We start from the raw sequence: 17,757 nt of genomic DNA on the forward strand, positions 1-17,757 counted from the left end.
TAGAGTCATGTGAATCCTACAAAATATGTGTTTTAATCAACCTCGACAGAACTACAAAGTTCTAGAACTTAAAGAACTAATTTTGGATTTACATCATAGGATAGTGGAGATCCTCATTTTATCCGAAGCTCCGGGTTTTATCCTTTTGACTTCAGCCTTTTGGATCAACGTTCCAAGAATGATTAAGTGTGCTTCAGTCTGGGGGGTTTTCTTTAATACTTGAAAGTCTCGTGCTCTCTCACACCCTCTAACCTTAAAGTCATTTTGATGACTTCTGACAATGTTTCACTTTGTTTATCGGCTGTACACATGGTCCTGGTCACAAGTCGACTGGTTATAAATTTCTTTAAATACTTACAATAGCGCTTTCTCTAGTTCTACATCTATATTCAGATTGCCACTCTCCTCCCATTGCAGTTTTCGATTGGGTAATCAAACCTATTTGAAATTCCTGGAACAATGTCAGCAATAAAAGGCAATCTTAAAAAATGCACCTTCTGTTCTGGAAAAACGAACCTGATCTGCCTTTACCAATAGCTCATAAACTGACGTCAGCACATTTGGATAATTTCCATATGTTTGCTCTGCGGTATAGCCCATCCCAGCATTGCTTTCTTGCTATGTAAACCACAGTTGGTTCCCTGGCCACCATTTAATGCAACAAAAATGCAGTAAGTAAGTCCTTTTATTATGCATGATTAATTAAAACCTTTGCATGCATATAACAATAAAACTTTCTTATTCCAGTTCAATAAATAAAGCAGTATAAAAACAAAAATGCAACTTTATGCTTCATCAACTTGATTCTTAAATATATTGACCATTGTTTCTGGATGGTTAACTGCAATTAAGAACCAGTTGCGGTCTTACTTCCCACCCCTCACCTTCAACACCCCTGTGGCTGCAGTAGTATTTGATGCATGTGCATAGTGCAGGTCTTGACATTTAGTTTGAGCAGGTCGCCAATCTGACCACACATTATGGATGAGCGGCAAGTTTAGTACAATCAAATCAGAAGAACACATCAACACAGCAGAACAAACCCTCAAACACACACCCCAAAAATATATATAGAAAACAGCAAGTTCCTTCACATGATCTTTCATACCGTGGACTAATAAGTGCATCATTTTTGTAAAAAATTTCTCCCATTTTTCCAGACAACCCCTAGCCACATACACTGCCCTCTCCCTAAACATGCACCAGTCTAGGTCCTCAGTCCATTTAAGAATCCGGGGTGGCCGACTGGTTCCCCACAACTGAGCGATGTTTCGTTTTGCCACCATATTCGCCAATAACACCCACTGTTTCTGGTACTCATTCAAATCCGTGGGCTCCCAAACATTAAGTAGACATCCCCAGGCCTCTGGTCTCCTCTCCTCTCCTCTCCCATTACTTCCGAAATCTCATCATGTATCCCTGCCCAGTAGGTTTGTATCTCTCCACAGTGCCACAGGATATGCATGAAAGTGCCAAGTTCTCCACAGCCCCTCCTACAGTCTCCGCTTACTGCCCATCCCATATGCACTAATGTAGGCCCCGTGATGTAAATTCTATGCAGGATCTTAAACTTCTCTAAGCGGAGCCGCATTTGAATCGCTACTACTTTAGGGGAAGAGACAGCCTCCACCCAGTCCTCATCATCTAGTTCTAATCCATCCGCCTCCCACTCTGTTTTCATCCTCCTCAACGGGTCCTCCATATTGTTTACCAACTTTCTATATATTAAGGAGATAGTTTTTTCAGGGATGTGACCATCCAACACGCGGTCCTCATGAGGAGAAGCCTCGGGGAGTTCCGCACCTCCGGGTATGTAAGCCAGAAGGGCATGCCTAACCTGCCGGTATCGGAAAGGCTTGTTGTCATTTAAGCTGTACTGTTGCTTTAAGGCTTCAAATGTATGTACGCCGTCCCTCCCCCACACATCCTTAATCTGACTAATCCCAATAAGGTCCCATTTCACAAACCCTTTAGACCTCCACAGGCTCCCAAGTTTCTCCGAACTAAACAAGGGGGGTGGCCAATGTCAATCTGCCCTCCCATCCCAAACTTCTGGTGGCTGAATGCCAGACCTGCACGGCATGTGCTGTCGGGCCCATCAATGGGAACTTACCGGGTCTGGCATACAGGGCTTTGATAATATCTCCTCCCGGCGCCTGTCCACGATCCATAGCATACCCTGGGTCCCCAGGGGGTCCATATATCATGTGATTTACCGCTGCTAGGTGGGAGGCCCAATAATACTTCCTCAAGTCTGGGAGACCTATACCTCCATCGTACCACAGAAGGGTTAATTTGACAAATGCTCTGCGGGGTCTACCATCCCAGAAGAGCTGCCTTTGAAGTGCTTCAATTACCCTAAAATAGGATAGTGGCACCGGGTCTAGCGTATTTTGGAGAATGTGTAAGAACCGAGGTAGTGCCATCATCTTAAACAACACCGCCCTCCCAAGCAAAGAGAGGGAGAGCTTTCCAACGTTCCACATCCTTCCTAAACCGCCGCATGGGGGGGGGGGGGGGGGGGGGGGGGGGATTTGGGGGGGATTTGGGGGGTTCCAGATTATTGGCATATCTCACTTTCGGTTCAAGTGTTATATATATGCCTAAATACTTAAACCCCACCGGTTCAATCTTTATTGGGCATGACTGTGGGATTACAGGCGGCTCTCCTGTCAAAACGAACAACACCGACTTTGACCAGTTGATAGCAAACCCGGAGTATCTGCCGAATATGGCCAAGACATCCAGAAAATTGCTCAGGGACGCCACGGGGTTGGTGAGGTGGAGCAAGATATCATCTGCGTTAAGCGAAATTTTGTCCTCCCAGTCTGGTGTCCACCGCAAGCCACGTATAGTCCGGTCCCATCGGACCCATGGCGCCAGAGGCTCCAACACTAGTGCAAAGAGAAGTGGGGACAACGGGCACCCCTGTCTAGTGCCCCTCCCGAGGGAGAAATCTCCTGACTTACAATTATTTACAATCACTCTAGCTAGGGGAGCGGCATACAGCAGCCGAACCCACCGATAAACTCCGGACCAAAGCCCAACTTGACCAATTCCGCAAATAAATAGGGCCATTCGACCCTCTCAAATGCCATAGTGGCATCCAAAGAAAACAAAACCACTAGGTCTAATATCTTTCGGGAACCAACGAGGATTCCATGCAGCCTCCGCAAATTCAGGACTGTGTTACGACGCGGCATGAAGCCGGACTGGTCGGGATGCACCAGGGTTGTGATGACCTTGACCAACCTGGTAACGAGCAACTTCGCCAAAATCTTAGGCTCAGCATTGAGCAGCGAGATAGGCCTCTATGAGGAAGGGGATGTCCTAGGCTTGCCTGCCTTCTAGATGACCACGATGTTTGCAACTCGGTCATACGGAAGTTGACCCAGTTCCCTACTTTCCAAAAACATGGCTCGGACATGTGGAGCCACTTTATGAGCATGCAATTTATATAGCTCAATGGTATTCCGTTAGGGCCCGTTGCCTTCCCTGATTTAATACCACGAATTGCTTGCGCTACTCAATCTGTGAAAGAGGAGTCCAGGAATTTCCTATCATCCTCCGATAAACTCGGCATGCCGATATCCTTAATCATCTCGCCATTTTCGGCCTCTGTGAAACCGCCCGCCGAGGCATACACGTTGCCGAAATATGCAGAAAACTCATCCGCTACCGACTGTGGGTCTGTGATTTTATCAAATCCCGACCCCTCTAGTTCGGGCACCAACCTAGAGGCTCACTCCCCTCGTTTCAACCAAGCGATCCATTTACCTGCCTTGTCCCCATGTTCATAGATCCATTTACCTGCCTTGTCCCCATGTTCATATATACGACTTTGCATGGCCTGATTGTTAGTATTCGCTCGTTCCCTAGAGAGGCTGTTCTATTCCTCTTGCTTTAACTTCAACTGGTAGAGATCTTCCTGAGCGCCAGACTCGGGAACTCTCTTTTCCAAACTCATAACTACTGCCTCAACCCTGTTCACTTCCGCATGTCGTTTCTTCTTTTTGCCCGCTATCAAGGAGAGTACCTCACCTCGAAGTACCACTTTATACGCCTCCCACAGTGACTGCATTGAGTCAACTGTGCCCACATTCTCATGGAAATAAATGTCAGACTCAGAGTATCTCCTTTTTGATGTCCAGGTCCTTCAGATGCCATGCATTAATCGGAGCCACCCTGCCGACCGCCGGCTGTCCGAACTCAACCTGCAGCCACATTGGAGATTGATCTGAGATACCTCTACCCAGGTACTGCGCCTCCCTGATCGAGCCCGTTTCAGCCGCCGGTATCAAGATGTAGTCTAACTTGGACATGCTGTTGTATGCGGCGGAAACATGGGTAAAATATTTCTGGGTCGGGTTACGCACACTCCAGCTATCAACCAATCCGAGAGTCTCTAGGAAACTAGGGAGCCACCTCTGTGATGTGCCGGGTGCCGATCCATTTCCCCGTCTAGCACTGCATTGAAATCTCCCCCCAGCACCAGAAGGCCCAGGGGAAGGGTCAGAAAAACAGCACGTAAATCCCTGAAAGTATCGGGTTGAAGGCCTGGTGGTGCATATATTGACACGGTCACTGTCTTACCTCCCAGCTTGCCCGAAACACCCACATATTTGCCTCTTTGGTCCACCCAAGTAGCCCGAACCTCCAACGGGAAGGAATTTTTTGTAAGGATACCCACACCCCTAGATCCTGATGTAAATCCAGCATGTGCCACTAGTTTATATCCCCCTTTATGGCGGGCCATGCACCGATTCCCAATAAGAGGCGTCTCCTGCAACAAAACCACTTCTGGAGAATGCAGTCTAATTAGTTGATTTACCATACCCTTCTTTATCTTATCTCCCAAACCGTGGACATTCCAGCCTAACACTCATATCCCTGATCCCTGACTAGTACGCGACATTCACCCCTCGCCTCTAGCTTCTGACTGCAAAATCGACACCTGATGCAAAAAAACGAAAACAAAACAAATCCCCAAACTGAACCTTCTGCAACCGATGAAAGTCAGCTGACCCCAGGTCCCTCCCTCCCTCCCTGCACCCCTGCTTATGCCTTACGCCCATCCCCAACTGGCAGTGTGCCTGTCGCCCCACACTCAAACTTAACACACTAAATATAGTATCAGGGAGGAGAAGTGATGTGGTACGCCCCCCCAGCTCTATTACTAATATTCGTTAAGGAGGCACCCCCGCCCCCCCCCCTCCCCCCCCACAGCACCGCAGCCACCCCACCATTTATAACGGGGTCAATTTCTTAAATGACCATTGTCTCAGTGTCTCAGTACCGCCCCCTCCTCTCTCTTGCCGCCCTGCTGGTCGCTGTCTCGCTAACGACCGTGATCCTCCGCCTCTGCCGCGTGGAAGCAGCCAATCCAATCCGCCGGAACCTCAGGGTTATCGAAGAACCAGGTCTTCCCTCTCACCTCCACTCTCAAGCTTGCTGCGAACATCATTCCGTACCGCAGCCCTTTGTCTCTCAGTTTCTTCTTCACCGGGAGGAAGCTTTGACGTTGCTTCTGCACAAGTTGTGTAAAATCCAGAAAGAAGGATAAGGAGGCATTTTCATACTGGAGCGGCCCTCTCCCAAGGGCTGCCTATTGTATTGCATCCCGGTCCCTAAAGTCGAGGACTCTCGCAATCATCGGGCGGGGAGGGGCGCCGGGCCTGGGCTTACCGCCAGGTACTCAGTGAGCCCTTTCAACAGTAAAGAAATTCCCCAATCCCTTGGGTTTAAGATATTTGAGAATAAGATCCTCGACAAATAGATCTAGCGCCGGTTCCTCCACCCTCTTCGGAACCCCGAGGATGCGTACGTTATTGCATCGGGCTCTCCCTTCAAAATCATCCAGCTTCCTATCCGTTTGAACCCGATAGGCTTTAAGATCACGTACCCCCTGCTGGAGTTGTGTGACATCATCCACCAGGCTGGCGGTCTTTATGTCCAATGATTTGACCTTCTCATTTGCCTTGGCGAGGTCAGCACGCATAAGGTTAACTTCTATTGTTATCGTATCCAATTTGCTGTCGAGAGACCCCATCTTCTGCTCCAACGTAGCCTGGACTCCTTCAATGGCTGCCATCACATCGGAGAGCGTTAGTTCGGCCAGCGTGCCCGGGGAGTCCCCAGTCGCCACCTGGGACCTTTTGGCTTCTACAGGTGACCCCTTGGGCAAAGTATACCTGTCCAATTTGTTGGATTGGACCTGTTTAGCCCCTCTCGCGGATCTGGATAGAGTTGTATCTGTGTCTCCCCTGGCCGCCATAGTTGCCTCTTCCCTGTTTGACTCCCAGCTCTGCACGGATCCCAGCAGACCAGGCCAAAGAAAAGGAGCAGAGTGGTAGTAAGAATTCCGAGAGATATGGCCGATAATAATGGGAAGGGCGATCACTTATACGACCTAGGATGGTAAATGTCCTCACCGGTCAAACATCAACCAGGTAGCACTTGGTTTGCAGCTGGCATGGGGGGGGGGCTCAATTATCTCTGCCTCAGGGTCGCCACTCAGCAGGGCAATTGCGGCAGGTCTATACATAAAAACCGGCCTCTGGTCCGCAGCCTCAGTCCACAAAGGGCCTGCCTGGTGCACACTCAACCCCGGGGGGGGGGGGACACACATTTCCCCAGCGGCACGCCAGCGGGGACCGTCCCCCAGATGCTTCACCACTCACTTTAAGTCTGTTGGAAGACGGGGCGTGTCAATGCCGGTCAGGCCAACAGGCTCGGCAGCCCCAGTCAACAAAGAGCATGCACCAATGCACTATCACCCCAGGGGGCCTCACACTTCCAAAGCGGCACGCCGGCAGGAGCCGTCCCTCCAATGCTCCACCGCTCACCTCTGGGCGCCTGAAGATGGGGGTGGATCAATTCCCGTTGGGCAGACATGCAACTCAGCGCGAGGCGCCAATCAAGCCGCACCCCCGCAGCTTCGAACTCCAGCCGCAGAAACGGGCCCAGCGACGGAGCAGGTATCGGGCATCAAAAGCAGGCACCACCGCCGCAGGCAGCAGTCCCGCAAGTCTCCAGGCGCCAGCAATTACTGCAGCCGGTATAGTCTATCCGCGGGGACCGCCACAGCCAGTTCGCGATTCTCCTCCTCTGTCCCGGCTCCGCTCTGGTCCCAGTCACCACAGCGGGACCGGAGTCGTAGTATTTACCCCCAGTCTGAGCGCGGCAATCAGGCAGTAATTCTCAGGGTGTCCAAACATCTTTTCTCGCCACTCGCGGGCCGACCCGGGCACTACTGGACGCCGGCCCCTGCGTCACCAGAGTCCCTGGGCTTCTCCGCCCATCAGGCTGCAACTTTCGCACAATGTAGCACCGCCCCCGGCACCCCCGCGGGACCAGAGAAACGGTCGGGCGGTCAGCGGCACCGCCGAAAGCAAGCGGCGCCCTACAAAAGTCAGGATTGCGATCAGGATCTGCGAGCTGGGGGGTTTGCTACGTGGAGCTGAGGTCCTAAGCGGCCATCATGCTCAACGCGTAGCTCCTCCCACAATAAATGTCAATAACAATTTAAAAACAATTTACATTGATGACACATGCCGCAAAGAGACCTCTGTGTGGTGGATGCTATAGAAGTACTGTCCACCAGTATGCAAACACAGAATGACCTTGCCACAAAGGAGTAAGGTGAACCAAAAAGGTAAGACAAAACATGAGTGTTAAAACGGTCAGCCTTAGGATGGTCTTTCACCATACATTTTGCCCTAACCCTCTACTTTTTCTAAATTTGGTCTCCGTGCGCTTTTGCACTGCTAACCAGTGCTAAAGTGCTTGTGCTCACTCACTAAAACATCGAAAATTTGGCTTATACCAGATTGGCATATTTAATTTACTTGTAAGTCCCTAGTAAAGTGGTATACCATATACCCATAGTTGGTACATTAATTAGACTAGTGGGTCTGCCGCACGGATTGTGCCGCCCACTTCAATAGCCCCTTGTAACATGCCTTGGGCCTGCCAATGCAGTCTGCTAGCAGTTTTAAGTTGCCAATTCGATTTGCAAGACAACCTCCTTGCCAAGCCTTAAACTCCACTTTTATTACATTGAAGTCACTCCTAAGATAGGTCCTAAGCAGCCCATAGGGCAGGTTGCATTGCAATTAAAGAATTGGACATGTATATTTCAAATTTACAAATGTCCTGGTAGTGAAAAACTTCTACATTTGTTTTTCACTTCTGTGATTCTTACCTCTCCCATAGGTTTGGTTATCTTATTACTTTTAACTTTTGATTAGGCGCAGGTAGGAAATTCACATTTGGTGTCTAAGAAATTGCAATTTTAAAACCCCTTTAATGGTAAAGTTTGATTGTAAGTAACAATTTTGAAGATTCCACTTTAAGAAAGGTGACAATTGTCTACCCTAGGTACTTGGTGTCTGTAGCCAGTTACTGAGTCACATGACTGGGTGTAGTTGGCAGTTATACTTTGTATAACCATGCCCAACAGCCACACAAAAAAGGGATTCAGTGTGCCTGGATGTGGCAGCACTGGCAGGATTGAAGACAGAGCTGGGCACAGCCCCACTTTCAAATCAATAGGCTGTGCCCTGGCTTAACACAAAGGACTTCACACTACCTCATGGTTACTGTAGTCAGACTGGATCCAGGGCAGGGAAGGCAGGTATTAAAAAAGAAAATCTCTAGTAATGTTTCCTACTTCTAATGCGGTACCAGGTATATTAAAAAAAAAAGGCACCTCAGACCATCTTTTCAATACACTTCTGGAAGTGTAAAAGAATCCAAAGGACTGCAGTGCTGCTCTGCTGCAAGAAGGACTGCTACTCTGCTGCCTGAGTGAGAAGGAACCCAGGATCACCAGAGTTACTTCTGGGGCTAGTTGGCTGACTTCCTGATCAGAGCCTCAGGGACAGAGAAGGGTCACACCATCTTGAATCCTGCACCCGGGCTCTGTCTGCTGTGAGACCCCCCCCCCTCCCAGCCCCAAGTGGTGCCTCCACAGTCCTGGACCCCTATAAGTTCACCTGAAGGTGCTCTGCCAGCCCAGCTGTTTTCCTAGCAGAATTGATGCAGCGCTGCACATTCCCAACCACACCTTGCATCGAAGTCCAGGATACAGAACTTCGTATTGCAGCTCCTCGGAATCGCAACAGCACAATGCATCCTTGACCCAGGACTTCGCATCGCAGCTCTGTAATCCCAGATGCACCACTGCATGACAACCTCAACGTGGGACCTCGCAACGCTCCATAACCAGGATTTAAGGTACTTTGTTCAGCGGGCCTAACTTGGTCCCTGTATTGTTGTTTTTATTGATGTTTTTTTAAAGTGCGCAGCTACCTGCAATGGGTTTCCTGGGGCTAGGCCTATATATGGTACGTTCTCAGACAGTCATGGGATAATTTATTTAAACAACCAGGTTTTCAGTTGTTTTCAAGACATTAAGTCTGACTGCTTTTGTGCCAAGCTACTAGAGAGTTAAGCACAAGTTAATTTAGTGACTTTTCGGTGGTTCACCCTGATGAGTTTTGGGGCTGTTGCTTGAGCACGGTTAACCTCCCACTCACCAACAACCCAATTTCTTACAATGAATAACGCACTATGGTTGTCAGCAAGAGAGATCCAAAATCCTTTAAGCTCTGTAACGCTCCCACCAGAATCTAAACCAGCTCTTTGACTTCTAGCAGGTAAAGAGATGGTGTCTGAATTATTTAGATTTGTCAGCCTTCCTATCTCATTGCCTCAAACCCCACTTATTTGTGAAATGACCACTAAATTGTTTTTAACAATATTATTTCTGGCTACAAACTTTCGTAATCTTTCCAATTACAGTCCCTATCACCATGTGTGTCATCAGACAAGTCCCACCATTTTCACATCACAACGATAAATCGCTAGACAGTTCTTGAGAGGTCAAAGTATTTTGTATGTTAATGTTACTGAAATGACAAAAATTATACTTTTCAAACTTTTCCAACATTTGTAAATCAACTGCACAATCCTCTGCTTTCACCTCTCTCAAATCCATACATACTGTTGAGGTGTTCAGGTTGTCAGTCAAGACAAAAGTATTTAACGCAATGCACCTTGCTCAGATTCATGCTTTAAAAAAATGATTTCCTTCTTTGAACTAATACAACAAATATGGTAAATGCATCCCTTGTCATTGGAGCCAGTCCTGGCGCTTTGAAACACATCAGCAACAACTTCATCATGAATAAACATCTACGGAACCAAAAGATAACAGCGAGCACTAGTGTCCCATTGAAAAGAAAGGCAAGACAAATTCAACATGTGAAACTAAATCATCTTCCCCGTGACCATTGGTCAAGATTACGGCCTAAAGCCGTACTGAATCGATCCTAACCAATGTTCTGAAATAGCTCTTTCTTCCCCAAGGAAGAAGGCAGAAAAACAAAATTACATTCTTCAACCTCTGTGCTGCCTAGGACACAGCTGATCATGCAATACTGCAATGCAACAAAGAATGAGCATAACCCGACCTGCTCTGCTATAGACCAAATTATATCTCACCATCTGTGAGAAATTGCATTGTTGGTTGACTGGGTGTGAACCCTGGTCAAGCAGTAAACACAATCCTTGTCCGGGTAAGTCACACACCAACCCTAAATTAAGCGGTGGTCTACACCGTGGTAGCTTGGCACTGAGCAGTCCAGCTTAACTTAGAGGCAATGTGTATAGTATTTGTGCAGCACTTCAAACAGTAATAATGTGGAAACTCCATGCAAAAAGGATCCCACACTGAAACTGAGTTAGACAAATAGACATTTCTTTAATAAATAAAACGCGATAAAAACTACAAAAATCCAATTAGTATACTGACAGGTATTCAGTTTTAAAGATGTGAGCAAAAACCGCACCAAAAAGCACAAAATCCAACTGTGGATATCTGGTTGCGCTGGACCGAGACAAAGACGCAAGTTTAAGCTAACTACAATGGTGTGCAGGCTTGTTACAGGCATCCAGTTAGGCCAGCTGAACCAAATACCTTTATTCCTGGTTTGCCGAGCCTTGCTTGGATCAATGAAAATGCATTGCATTGTACAGCTCAAGTGTTGTGTGGGTTCCAAGATCCGGCGAGGCTGCAGTGTGAGGTTGAGTCGAAGATCCTGTCGATGAGAGCTTGTGATGCGCAGTCCGGAGTCAGGGATACGTCACACAGTCAAGGCAATGCATCGGTTCGGAGGAGCTGCGAGGCGGTTACATCAGGGGGGCAGTCAACTAGCACTTGGGAGTCACTCTGGGTTCAGAGATGCAGAGCCAGTCTTTCTCACCCAAACAAGAGGGCAGCAGGTCGGCACAGCGGGCAGCTGTTGCTTTAGAGCAGCAGTCCAACAAAGTGGCAGTTCTTGTAGCAGCAAGGCAGTCCTTCCTAGCAAAGTATCTAGAAGTGTACTAAAATGGTGGTGTCTGAGGTCCAGTATTTATACACAGTTGTGCCCGTGAAGTGGGGAGAAGCTTCTAGAGGCTCATCTCTAAAGTGCAAAGAAGCCCTGCCCTCCAGGCCCTGGCTCCAGACTTACTACCAGGGTATGCAGTCCTTTGTGTGGAGACATGGAACAGCCTATTCAAATGTAAGTGGGGCTGGGCCAAGCAGCTCCCTACCATCCTGTCAGTGATGGCCTATCCAGTTACACCAAAGCTCCGCACACCCTGTCATGTGACCCAGAGACAGGCATCAAATTGCTAAGACAAATAAAATGGCAACTTTCTAAAGAGGGTCTATCCGCATAAACTTTTGAAAAACTCAATGAGAAGAGCGTGGTATACCCCACATGAGAGTCTGCTAGTCAAAAAAAAAAAGAAGCCATTCGAAATATTGGTTTGTGTTTCTACCTACTGTTCACAGACTAACAACTGGCACTTGATAACAAATTCAGAACGTGGATTTGAACTTCCCTTGTTTGTGGTGGTTTGCACTCCAATGGAACTGGAAACCTAGAGGGCCAACACAAATGTGGGAATTGCACAGTTTCCAGACAGACAACTGAAGGTTCAGTTTTTCAAAAAAGCTAGATCCAATGGAAAAAATTGTATTTCTCAAACTTTAGAACCAATACTGTTGCATATGAAACAATTTGTCCATGTGACAAAATGTATATTGAAAAATCCAATCAAGAAATCAAGCAACGAATAATACAACACAAGTCCTGTATTAAAACTAAAATGGTCTCAGCCCTCGTAGCAAATAATTTCTTTAGCAAGGGACCCAAGCAGAAAGACATCAAATGGACAGTACGCAAGTTTAAGCTATTGGCATTGTAAATGGCACTGCCTTTTAATTATGTTTTAAAAACAAAAATAAAAGGCATTGTTATTTGCAATGTCAATAGCTCAAACTCGCGTAAATGCGAGACCTATTGCATTGCAAATACTTGTTAACTTATTACCATCACACAAAGTTGTGTATCGCGTGCATGCATTGGGATATCGTATATAGAGTCGTGTGAGGGATTTGCAAACCATCTAACCTTCTGGCTTTCAGAACTCACCATTACTACAACACCACACCATGTACCAGGAGTCTCCACCGTTGGCCGTCATATGCGGGAATAGCTCCAAATAGAATAAATGTAATTAATGAAAACCAGAGTTGACTCACACCTCGGGCGCCAACGTTGGACACCCCTGAAAACATACATGGGTTGGCTTCGGTGCTAAGGAAACGCACATACGTAGTTTAGCGTGCCTCCTTAATTAAAATGAAATGTGCATTGGTGAGGCAGAATGGCGCACTGCAGTGTGCCAGGGAAGCAGGGAGAGCCGCATACTCAGCATGTTATCTCAGCCAGCGTCAGCCTATTGCCTTGAGGAACTGTTGCGGGAAGCCATCTTTTGATGAGTCAGATGCAGGTTAGCAGCCGGTCCATCTGCCCATTATTGGTTAAAACATTGGCTTTGAATGTTATTGCCTGGGGTATGCGACATTTCCTGTTTGTTCTATTGCTTATTGCAGACTTCCGATGTTCTCAGGCCGGAGGGGTGTAGATGCCCTGCAGTGGCCTGACCCTGCCATTCTGTGCTGGAGAAGGATACTCGATGAAAGAAATGTTATTTATTTATTTTATTTAAAGTGCTTAATTAAGTCAGAAGCCTTGGCGCGGTCATGGGACAAAAAGTATTGATAAATTAGCAGGAGGCATCAGAGCACGGATCTGTACAAGGAGAATGTGCGAATGACAAAAAAAAGTGCTTACCCACTAATTAAAGGAGACAGTGTATCGCAGCAAGTAAACGATCCAGTCCAGATGGACCGTCCCAAAAGGAGACAGGTAGGTAACAAGGAGGGACTAAGAAGCCTTATTTTCAATCATAAGCCAGCATTTACCATATACGATGACGCCAGCCAATGAAAAAGATGGCCGAGGCTTCAACTCCACTTCTAAAACATACCCTACTACAATATGCCTCGCAGAACGAGTAGCGCATGTGCGCTACAACGCTAGGCGAGACCTAAAGAGAAGCATACTTAAACCTAAAATTCAGTACGGTCATTCATGGGTTCAATGAAATGGCTGCAGTTAATAAACTATAAATGAACTAAACATTATTCCAACTTAACTTTTTAATTGTCCTCGTCTTGTGATATCTGAATTTTCAATATAATTATAACCTATGGCTGATTAGTATACTTACTAAAGACTTCATACATTCAAATAATTGATCACAGGGCCAGCTATCCCCACTCAAAGTCGCCCCATTTTTCACTACAAGTACCAGCATTCAATAGGAGACTGTGGTATCACTCCATTACTCAAGTCAGAATAAATTATACAATCGAAAGGCAACCAGTCAGGCCTGAACTAAGGAGAGAGTAGGGACCGCTGTTATGTGACCTTCCAACGAAAGGAAAACAAGTACATTTGCTATCAACTAATGCAATCAAGTACGGGGCTGTAAGACGGTTTCCAAGGACGTTACATTTTAGCTTGCAAAAACCCAAAGGAAAAGTCTTTTTAAAATCTTTAACCAGAATAAACGGCAGCAACGCCAACACTAATGAACCGAGGGAGGAACAAAGCTACATAACACATGCCTTTTCTAAACCACAACATTGTTACATTGTTACATTTTACTGAAGTCAAGGCCCACCTAGTTGGGATACGCGAGTTTAGAACGAGAAGCCTACTCGTTAAATACACATTGCACCAATATTTCACTTTAGTTACGTTGGCCCAACCTGGATGTGCACATTTGGAATGAGAAGCTTTAGTCAAGTCAAACACAGATAGCAGAGAGAAGATAGAAGGTGAAATACAAACCAAAAACCGGCACACAAAACTTTGATAGTATCGGGGAAGCTACTAAAGGATACGAATGCACAACCAAGTCATTTTTGCTATGCAAAGAAATTAATCTTAATTCTTACTACAGAAGTAGAATGAAGGTGGATTAAAAACGGAAGCAGTTTGGCAGAAGAATAAGGAAAAGCCAACAAGATGTATTTAAGTCTAAATACTGGAAATAACAAATCAAAGAATTAAGAATAAGGAGGTTATCAGCTAACATACTCCATGTATTATTATTCCAAAGAACACAGCTAGTCATGTTCCTGAGGAAAACCCGAAATTATTAAAAGGTTTGAAACACGTCGACAGAAACCCTTAGGGAGTGACATACCAGAATACCACCTGTTTAGTGGGCAATTACAATGAACTGAAAATCCACTCCAAATAAATAACTTTGCAACCCCCCCAAGAGACATTAATAAATAAAAGAGGTTCACAGAAAAGAGAATGATAGTGATCATAACCTCTTCACTAGGTCAGTATTATTTGACTGGTCTTAAGAGCACTACTTAGGTTTATGTTGAAATTGAAATTGTTGACTGTATTTGAAAGGACCATTACGTTTTTGTTTTGTTTTTTTATGCACAATTAACAGTCAGTTATACTTTGTGTAATCACAGCATAGCAGTTGAACCACTGAGTCCAGTTCTGTTTGGCATAGTTGTGGTTATGGAAAATGTTGAAATGTGGCTCCCCTCTTTAGATAGGTTTAATGTATATAATATGTGTTGAAATAAGGAAATAATTGTGAATAAATACATGGGCCAAGACAAGTAGCTCACTTGGCTTAGATTTATAAAAAACAAATGTTGGTTGAATAAATCCAGCTAGACTCTGGTTATTTGCAAATTTCAAAAAGAGGCTAAGATTTAGCCTCTTAAGTGCTGCATCGGGGCGTTGGCCGACGGCAGCACTACCTCCCCAGTGCTGCGCACGACCATTGGGCGTCCATTCAGCACTAGTTCCAATGGACAGCGCAGCACTGGGGAGGGATATTTGCGCCGCATCTAAGGTGTTAAGGGCCCAATCACCACATTCCTGACTTTATAAAAGTGGCATTTTCAGATTTGCAAGTTAAAATCGAACTTCAACATAAGTTAGGATTGTTGATTGTGATTCCAGAGACACCCATGTAGGGCTTATCTCTTCACATTTGGAATTTATGCTTATAAAATGTAATATGACAACTCAAAATTATTCTATGGGCGGGATAGGCCAAGCAGTTGTGAAAACATAATTGAAGGGTTTTTCACTACCAGCACATGCAAAACTTAAAAATATATGTCCTCATTTTTTAATACATTGCACCCTGCCCTTTGGGCTGTCGAGGACCTACCTTAGCAGGATGTTGGATATGTATTAAAAAAAGGAACGTTTGGGTCTGACATACGTTTTAGTTTGCTAGATCAAAGTGGTAGCTTAAAACTGCATACAAAGGCTGTGCAATGGAAGACCTGAAACCTGTTCAGAGTGCTACTTAAGTGGGTGGCACAATCAATGCTGCAGACCCACTAGTTAACACTAAAAGGTTCAGCCTCTCAACAGCAAGGCTAGGCCTATTAAACAAAACACCATTAGAACTGCCAATACTGTCACTAATTTACTTCCCTATTCTCTAAGTGGTGCACATCCTTGATTCAATGTGACACAAATAATTCACTTTTTTCCTTTTTATTTTATTCTTTCAAATGCTTCAATCGATTTTTAACAAAAATACTTAGTATGCTCTACACATTTTATATTTACAACCCACATCCTTCTTTACACATTTCTACAAAAAACAACACAATTAGCTTCATGACATGAAAAACAAAAACATTCAATGTACAAAAAACAAACATAACATATATAATACATAAAAAAATGCTTATTCATAATTTGCTAAATGAAATTCTTAGAAACAACAGTGTGTTATTTATCCGACCTCTTCTCGCTAAGACTGAATCTCAGTACATAAACTAACTTATTAAACCATTATAGCGATATACAGGGGTTTTTTCCTTTTTGCTGCACTGGTTGTTGAATAATACGTGGTCGACGCGTTTCTAACCCACACAATTGGGGGGTTCTCATCAGGACCAATAGCTTTTCATCGTGAGATCAGCCGATCTCATTATCCAGATCAATTACTGTCTCCAAATAGTCTCTTTTGGATCTCTATGTTAAAGGGCATGGATAGCCATCCTTGCTTACTTGTGCTGTCTCTCTTTCCAATTCTCTGTTGATTATTCTCTCTGTCAGGTGAAGCAATTTTTTGACTTGAATATATTTCCGAGACCGCTATGGATGGCTTCTTCTCTAGCAATGGAGTCGCACTAGTAGCATTTAATTTACAGGCAGTGGACACAGGTTGTGCCAGTTTACTGGGGCAATTAAAGATACCAATTGGGTATAAGCAAATGTTACCATGTTTTATGGAAGGCGCACAAGTACTTTAGGACTGGTTAGCAGTGGTGCAGTGTGAAGAGTCCTAAGGCTAGCAAAACAGGAGGTCTGAAGCCAAAATGTTTGGGGAAAACTACGCCAAGTAGGCCAAGTCTAAAACCAACCAACCAAAGGCATAAAATCAGGATTAGGTTAGCCCAGTCCCTCGAGGATCAGCACTCCTGTGTCTTCAGTTCAAAAGGAACATACAGCCTTTAACGACACCTCTACTTGAACAGCACCAACTGAACCTCCAGGTGTATGCTAATACATTTGTAATCCAATTTCAGTTAGAGAATAGATGAGGTAACTCAACCAGCACCACTTTGCACATGGAACATGTGTTCCGCTTGATGGAGAACTTTCTCTCCATGAATAGGACTAGAAACAGGCTTCTTAGAATGTAGCCAGAGTCATGGGAGAAAAAACTTAATGAGGAGTCCTCTGGATGCATCTTCTGCATTGGCCATCTGTTTCCAAGTATTAAATAATGCCCTTCAGGCAAAGAGAAAACATGACATCTGTTGCGATTTAGTAGTCTTGTCACAAAAGCGGTCTCATTAATAATGAAGGCAGCGGGCTTGCTTGCAATTTAAAATCTATAAATAAATGTTGTCGAGTGAGCAGGTCCCAAATAACGCATAAGGCCTGAGACATAATCTCCATCTTCCCTCCTCACCTTTAGTGACGGCCCTGACGAATCAGACTGAGGAAATGAGACAAAGTGAGACTAAATTGTTACACTTCAACTGGTCTCACGGACCTGCATTTGATCCATGGATCTTTCCAAAAGTATCAAATGTTGGGGCTACTTTTGATTTGTAACTTTCAAGTAGTTCCTCAAGTCAATGCAGTGGCTAAGGAAATCAACTTGTAGATCCCTATTTTGCAAACAATTCTCTCACTACTCCAAATTGACCACTAGGCGGACCTGAGAAAGCCCTTTTGTTGGCACACGTAGACTACTGCAATACCATCTACACAGGTATCACCAAGAAACTCATTGCCCGAATACAAATGCTACACAACCAGGTTGTCAGACAGTGCCTAA

Source organism: Lissotriton vulgaris, unplaced genomic scaffold (assembly GCF_964263255.1).
Source record: "Lissotriton vulgaris unplaced genomic scaffold, aLisVul1.2 SCAFFOLD_260, whole genome shotgun sequence".
NCBI classification, from domain to species: domain Eukaryota; kingdom Metazoa; phylum Chordata; class Amphibia; order Caudata; family Salamandridae; genus Lissotriton; species Lissotriton vulgaris.